An 8,109-nucleotide genomic window follows, 5' to 3' on the forward strand; every position below is an offset into this window, starting at 1 on the left:
CGTTGCTAATTTCAAATTTCTGTAGTATGCCTCTAAGTAAGCATTTTATATGTATATGTAAATTCTTCTTCTTCTTATTTGGCACTATTGTCCAGTATGAACCTTGACCTCTCTAAATATTTAATTTTAAAAATTAAATAATATATATAACAGTATATATATATAAGCTGATTATAAAGGCTTTTTAATGTTACCTAATAAAATATAACATATATTAAAGTTCTCATATCTCAAATATTTAAAAAAAAACATGATTTCATCAATAAGTTAAAATTTTGTTAATAAATAATTTGAATTTTGTATACTAGAAAGTCTCGTCAATCTCTTGCCAAATATTGGAAACACTTTTGTATCTTTTAGGGCAAAATTCGATAAAGTTCTGTTTTCTTAAATCAACAAAAGCTGTTGGCGTTATTTGTAAATCAATACTCTAGCACATTTGTTTACAGATACTTACAGCAGATACTCACAGAGGTATGGATGTCTGTTGTTTGAACGTGCGAAAAAGAATAAATCCTTACTCACGGCAAAAGTGCAACTTTTGTGTGCGGCATAAATAACTTTTTTTATTGAAGATATAACTCAGAAGAGCTAAACTTCAACATTTGAATATATGTATTTATACTATACTATATTTCATCGAAGTGAATGTGTGAGTGCGGAAAAGTTCACTAATATCCTTTCATTGTTTCAACACATAGCACATGTGTGGGCATTAATATGTTTATATGTTTCTATTGCAGAATCGCATGTTTTGTTCATTGGCAGCTCTATCGCTCGCTTAATTACAGATAATTGCTTGGGGTTCCGATACATATTAGGCACATAAAACTGTAACGTTTTAGATATCTATTAAATGAGCTATTGTGGTAATGGGCGAGACTCTAACATGCCATTTGACCATTCTTAATGTCTTAATTAATAATTGTGGTCAAGAGTTCAGGAAAGGAGTTAGATAGAGCGCTTTAGGTGTGACGTGCTTTGGCTTTGCTAATTGTTTCAATGCATTTTCATGAGATATACGGGTAACTGAGCATATTTCACTAAATTATTTTAATTTATTATTTATTTATATATACCATATATTTACTAAATATTTATTTTGGATTTTTAAATTTTAGATTTTAAAAATCACTGTTATGTACATACTTAAAGCGATACGGTAAGGTAAACATTGCAGCAAAATATTTTAATAATTACTGCGGCACTTTGAAGCATGTAAGCAGACTAGTATAGACTAGTATAATATATATTTATACTCTGTGGACATATGTAAACAGAGTAACACACAAAAAGCGGCTAATATTAATGGCGTAACATACAGTAAAGGTTGTAATAGCGCCGCCATTTAGTATTAGATACAAAGTTATAGCGTTGAAAACTGCAACTAAACTTTAGTCGCAACTTTTATTGAACAATCACGCAGCGATACTTGAACACATAAAGGCAAAGCTCGGCAAATATGGATGTGTGCTCATACTTCGCCATGGAATTTCAGCCACGAAACTTAAACTATCATACTATCATACTAGTATGCACATAGTTGTTCTGCCCATGTTCATTTGTACGTAGTTTGGTATAAACTACCTCATAACTTAAACAAAATGAAAATAAATATGCAAGTAAAAATTTACGCTAATTTCTCAATCAGTGTAAAGCGATAATATTGCAGCAGGAATAAAGGAAAATTTAACTTTCTAAAGGACTTGTTATATATGCGTGTTGAACTCATTTATGAACTTTTTTGAGATTGTATCAGTTTGACTGTTAGTATGAATTATTAGTTTATACTGTTTTACAGAAATTTCCTTCATGCATGAGTACAAGTTGCTGTAAATATATAGAAAAGAGCATAGTTTCTGTAATTATCATTGATATTAAACTTAGACTGTAACTTTTCAACAAAAGATAAGAAACAATAAACTTATATTTTGGCAATAATATCAACGTACTCGTATGTAAGAGAAAGTTTTCAATAAAAGTTCAGTATTTTTTTTATCACTTTCAAGGATTTTATATATCTAAATTATATATATATGATTGCTTGAAGTATCATAAAAATTTATTTTTCATATTGTATATTTGGTAACCCTATTTGAAGTAATGAGTTGAGTAAAAATGAAATTATGTCATTATCACAATTACCACAATTAGATTTATTATATATTACTTCAAGAATTTTAATAGTACATATAAACACATATAAATAATGACATATGTAGTGAGAATGCCTACCGACTTTAAATTAAAATGTCAATTATTATTAATGCTCTTCGAAGCTTCGAGCATTTTTAAGTTGGAATATAGGTGTGCATTTAATCCAAAGCTAAACTGATCGATATTATGTTTAGCACAAATATTTTTTTCTATAACATATACATAAACTCAAATTTAGAAAGTAATATATTAAAAAAATTAAGAAAAATATGTTAATAAATCACCGGTTAGTATATAAGAGCTATAGCAGAGTCTAAACTGAACTCAATTCATCGAGTTGATCAGGAATTGGTATTCTTTATGGATGCTACAAACGTTTCCTTCAATGCGAGAATATTAGACACCAATATTGGTAAGCCCAATATATGTACTGTTTTTAAACTTTTTTGTGAAAATGGTATACGGAAGATTTGCTGTTCAAGCAGTTCGATTCGAAGTGTTCGATATTGACTATACCCGATTTTCTGCTATGGAATATTTCAGAGGTTTACTGTTATTCACTTTTGATAAAAAATCTTGTAAAATGTACTCACTACCACTTATTTGAAACTTTATATATTAGTTTGTTAGTTTAATGAATTAGTTACTTTAATGAACTTACCGATTTCATTTCAAAACATTTAAATAAAATATATACTTCTATATATATAGTCTGAAAAGAATAAGAAAATAATAATATTAACAATTATAAGAACAGTATGATAAAAAAAATTATTGTAATAAAAATTGTTTAATAAATGATTCTAAATGATCACAATTTATTTAAATTTTCTTTTAAGGATTAACTTCACAAATGATTAATTTTTATTTTTTTTCAGTTGACAGTGATCATTTTATTACTACTTTCATTCCGATAGAGAGTCTTTTGTTTATAAAATAAAGAAAGTAATATTTTTTAAAATATAGAATATAGTCGATTCAAATTGTGAATAAAGGGTTTCCACAAATAACGTCAAGAGAATTATTACTCAAAAAGTGGATTACCAATTATCAATTGGTGAAGACCATTTACTGTTTTAATATTAAAAAAGTACACTACTTTAGAATGAAGTTTTGTTTGTTAATGATTGTTTAAAATACATTTCTAGTAAGTTGTGTCAATTTTCCTAAATAATATGTTAGGGTTCTTCCCACGCAATCTTGGACTTTGATCACATGTCCTAATGATCGTGATTCTTATATAGACCATAATAAGCTAAAAGTACTGTATAAAAATGTTATAAAAAATATAAATAAATGCAAGGGCAATGAAGAAATTGTCGTTTTGTAAATAAAATAATAAGAACAGCAAATTTTATTTTTGGTACTTCCAGCACATATTAAAAAAATCTTGTTAATACCTTAACCGGCACTTGGATTCGTTTACCTTCATTAAAGACGTAGCCAGGATTTCCCCAAGGAAATAAAATACTAGAAACTGTATAGTGCTTTTGTAGTCTATTCTGTGTAGATTATATTGTCAAGGGTGGTGCTAGTGCACTCATCCCACCTACAAACGCCGCTGATCTATCTAATTGCCTTTATTATTACCACAAGCATGCATACTATACTATCTTATACCACTATACCAAAGTATACTACCACATTATAGTATACTAGAAAATTATAGTATATACTATAGTATAAAAAAAATGATTAATACAAATAAAAATTTTTTTAAATGAATAATTAAGTAGCAGATAATATACTTATAAAACTATTTATATTTTTTAAATATTTGTGCGAAAAAAATTAAAAAAAAATTAAACATTCTTAAAAAATGTAAATAAAAATATTTTAATATATAATAATATAATTAAATAAAAATCTAGATTTATTTTATTACATACATGTAGTGTCCATAACAAATCTTCAATATAAATTTGATTTTACAATAGATTGGCTAACACATGCTATTCATCATGCGTTGTAAAGGTCATCCCTCATTCTTAACCTTCAGCTAACTTACAAACTAATAAAATCTAAAGTTTGTCATATGCGTACGTAAAGGGTTAATAGCGAAAATGGGCTTGTAGTCAACATTAACGACTGTTGCAAAAACCTGTGCTAACGATGAAAAGTTATTTTGTGTGTAGTATCTGAGTATGCAAAAGAAATTGCTGTAAAAAAGGCAAACAAAACAGAGAAAGTAAATATATGAGTGAATACCAACATCAGTACACATATAGGAAAGGCGAAAGGATGTGTGTATGTGTGGGTTGGCTCTCTTATCTGTGCACATATGTGCTTTATAAAGAATAATAGCTTTGACGGATATTTTAAATTACAACGTTAGGCAATGTTTGCGAATAAATTTGCATAAAAAAAACGCAAAACATGCAATCGGAAGGTGCATCATTCAAAGGAAACATAATAGGTAAAATAGGAAGAAAAGCAAGAACAATAGAAAAATGTAGAAAAAAGCTTTGTTGCTGCTGGTAAAGCCGAAGGAACATTGAAACAAAGGAGTAAAAATAGCACTTTGTAGCAAAAATAACATGCCAAGACGTCTCTAATGTAATTGAAGATTGCGTGGCATGTTAACACGTTCAATTGTAAATTCATTTTATACGACAGCGTATGTTGTTGCTATTATTGTTGTTGCTGTTATGTTGTTGTTTTTGTAGTTGACTGTTTGGAAAGAAATCACATAAGGCTTGGCGTTTGCTTTGATGACGTCGCAACAACGTTGGCTGTGAGTTGAAATTGCTAAATGCAACTCTATACTTATGACTGACTGAACGTACACATCTATGTCGTTTAATATTAGATTGAAAAACGTAACGGTGCAGCAATAATGAACACTAATCGCTTTTTAATTGCATATGTCGACAGGATTGCTTGACTTGCCACTTTGCATGACTGACAGTAAAAAATAAAGTTTTAAGTGAACTATTGTGTAACATTTTGTATTTGTTTAAACTATAGAATTCTATTTAAACGTGTGTGTATGTGCACGTGTGCAGTGTAATCTCTTTAAAAATCTGTGGCATGTTGGAGATTTTTTTTATTTTAAGATTTTTTAAAAGGTTGAATGTCAGTGGGATTTGCTATTAAGCATTTTACTACTATTACTACTACGTTTTTTTTAGACATAAGTGAGATAATTTCTGGATTACATGTTGGATTTTTTTTAAAAAGGATTTAAAAGTAATTATAGGGCAAAGGACTAAGGTGTTTGAGAAGCTTAAATGTGATATTTTTCATTTCATTTTTGATATTAAAATGCAAGTCTTCAAGCATGATAAAAATTTAACATGATTTATTGTAATAAATTTAAAAATAATAACGTTTTTTTAATATATTTAAGCATCTAATATTATTTTATTGGCTTGAGGTGCTAGCGTGAAGTAATTTTATCTCCACAACTACAATAGGAATGATTAAACGCGACGTTCAGTCTTTTAACATGAATCCCTAATCGGCTATAACCCGTCAACAAGCCGATCATAAGACTGATATCTTTATGGAGTATATTAATGAGAATACTAATAAAACGTGGCCATATTGCATACTACACATCATTGAGTCTTCCCAACGTGTATTAAATTGGTCAACACAAAACACCACGTCTGGACAAGCTCGACTGGTTGCAATTGTCAAAAATATCCCTATGACCGCAGACCCTAAAGTAGATAAATGCTAAACTGCTTTGACATCTCATTTAAAGATATGTAGCAGTCTAGATTTAAATTGGATTGACCACAAGTACTTTCAAGCAGCTTGATTGTCTGACAGTATGTATATACAAATTTCCTTTAAATGTATTCACCAGTTCTAGACAAGCTATAGTTTTTTAATCGTGAACACTTTCGCCTACAAAACACTGCAACAATTATCTTAAAGTTTAAAATAATTACATTTATACAGTACTTCCGTGAAAACTCTATTATCTACACCACTACATTTCTTTGAACTGTCAATATAGATGCTTTCCCAATGAGATACTTTCCGACGGCTAAGTGTCTTTAGATAGAAAATCTACGTCAGATTTTCTTTCGAAATGAAGAATAGAAGAGAATAGTCATATTTTTTGAAGCAGCAGTATAAAAATTTCGACCGTTATCATAGTCCTCTAATATGAATTAGGTTTAAGTTTAAGAGCAGATAATGCTGCCATTCGTTTATATCAAGTCATAGTATTCATTGCTAATGGTTTTTAAATTTAAAAAAAAATATTTTAGGCTTTTATTTTAATTACTATATGATTTAAGTATTATATGCCTTAAAATGCTTTTCATTATATTTAATATAGGTGATGCAGAAGTGATGCAATTCTGATTTTAGAGCCCAATTAAATTACAATTAATGACTGTTTTTTACCCTTTTAATGTGACGTTAAGTTGTTGTGACAGTTTCATTCACTAAATATGAGCCATACTGACATTTTAGTTTAGCACATAAATTCATCATCACATGCTCCATATAAAATTGACAAAAATTAATTACCACCACAAAATAATTAATGAGTTTATTTTGACCAGCACAACATACACGTGAGCCAGAGAATTTCAACCATAATTGAGACGGATTATTATGATTTTATGAAAAAAAAAAATACAACCATGCGAACATATTTCGGTGTGAATAATACAAAAACAACGAGATAAATAAAAAGACTGAATGTAATGCTTTGAAAAATTATTTTCATTAACAGAATGTGATGAAGATTGATGTATGTCTGCATATGGTTAATATTGTTTAAACAATTTTTTAACCTTTGACATGGAAAATTTGTCAAAAGCTGTAAAATGACTGCGTACATTAGTAGCAGAAAATGGCAGTGGCGGTAGCAGTGGCGGTAGCAGTGGCAGTGGTGGTAGTGACAGTAAATTTACTGCACCCAGTTGACGGTTGTACTGTACGGTTAAATGGCACATTGTCCCTGCTGTAATAATGTGTGTTCACGTTTAGTTTTATATGCGAGTGGGTAATAACATCGTTTTATATATGAATATATATATATTAAATATTTAAAAATTGTTGGTTTCTTGTGTAAAGTTAAAAAATTTCTTGATATGGTAATAATTTTACACAGGAGACTTTGCATGTCAAGCGCATATATTACATATCCACACATATACCTACAAGATACATTACATGCATAACTATGTATCAATGGATTCCTTCTATAAAGATTGATATTCATATAAAAGCAAAATGCAGTATTCCCTTAAGTGTGAATTAAGTAATTAAAATGTTATAAGCTTGTAAGTGTAAACAGTAATTAAGTGATTAAGTCTGTACTATATGTTTTTTTTTATAATAAAAATATAAAATCTATCATCTATAAAGAAAATAGAAAAAAATTAGCCGATAATGGTTTTGTGTATAACCCTAAATGTGTTTATTGACGTTATCAAGTAATTATATATAAAAATAATTGTTTTTTCTTCACATGTAATAAGTATATTTGTTGCTAATAATAAATTACTATTTAAAATGAATATTTATTAAACACGAAAATCTAATACCATATTTATATATATAGTCACATAATATGTTCCTAATGATATACAATTTATAATAATATTATAAAACATTTTATCCATGAACTATTTATGATGCAATAGCTTTCAAACATGGAATTTCGACTCATATATTTCTTACACATATACGGGTACTAGTATAAAAGTTATTACCGAAGTACAAGAAGCCAAAAAATCACGTCATATTAAGGGTAAAAACCCAAGATGGTACCTGGCAAGCCACAAAGTAACTCATTTAACATTGCCATTCCAATGAACTGAAATCGAAACCAAAAACATGCCGTGTAAGACCGTCGCACATGTGTTGACTTAAGGGTTGGTTGGAGAAACCGCATCCGTATGTATATAAATTAGTAGAAATTAGAGTAGATGTTGCTTAACACGCACCACAGATACCTTGGTTATTCTTTTTATTTTCATTACA

Source organism: Teleopsis dalmanni, chromosome 2 (genome assembly GCF_002237135.1).
Source record: "Teleopsis dalmanni isolate 2A chromosome 2, ASM223713v2, whole genome shotgun sequence".
Taxonomy (NCBI): Eukaryota; Metazoa; Arthropoda; class Insecta; order Diptera; family Diopsidae; genus Teleopsis; species Teleopsis dalmanni.